Source organism: Littorina saxatilis, linkage group LG16, assembly GCF_037325665.1.
Source record: "Littorina saxatilis isolate snail1 linkage group LG16, US_GU_Lsax_2.0, whole genome shotgun sequence".
Taxonomy (NCBI): domain Eukaryota; kingdom Metazoa; phylum Mollusca; class Gastropoda; order Littorinimorpha; family Littorinidae; genus Littorina; species Littorina saxatilis.
Window position 1 is genome coordinate 14,098,237 of NC_090260.1, and position 891 is coordinate 14,099,127.

Genomic DNA, 891 nt, shown 5'->3' on the forward strand with positions numbered 1-891 from the left:
AACGATGCAATTAAGTCGTAGTCAATATTCATTGTACAAAAGAAAGGGATTTTCATTGTTACTTATCTGTTTCTAATCGCTATGAAAATGTATTTCCTCCGTGAGTTGTCGGAAAACACACACACACACAGACACACACACACACACACACACGCGCGCACGCGCGCGCACACATACTAAACGATTGCAACTTTGTACTTTACACAGAAGCATGTATGTGTACATTGTGAACTTGGATTGTTTTGCTTTGTTTCAGTTGACAAGAAAAGAAAAACTTCATCAATGGCAATGAACAGGCCCTTGGTACTTCTGGCAGGGTTTTGCTTCGTGCTTCATATGTTTTTTTATGGTAGGGTATTCTATATTTGTTCAGGACACGTACACAAACACACAAACACACACACACACACAGTGACACACACACACACGCGCGCGCACGCACAAACACACACACACACACACACACACACACACACACACACACACACACACACTCACAAGCACGCACGCACACACACATACACCTACACACACACACTCTCTCTCTCTCTCTCTCTCTTTCTCCTCTCTCTCTCTCTCTCTCTCTCTCTCTCTCTCTCTCTCTCTCTCTCTCTCTCTCTCTCTCTTATTCTTCAAGAACCCGTGTCACGGTGTGACTTAGAATAATAGGCCGTGAAAAGTAGGATATGCGCCAAAATGGCTGCGATCTGCTGGCCGATGTGAATGCGTGATGTATTGTGTAAAAAAACCATTCCATCTCACACGGCATAAATAAATCCCTGCGCCTTGAAATAGTACAAGGGTCCAGCAATTGTCTGTGTGTGTGTGTGTGTGTGTGTCTCGACTTAACAGCTTATTGCTGGGAAACTACTGGGCGCAGTTCGTTCAAAA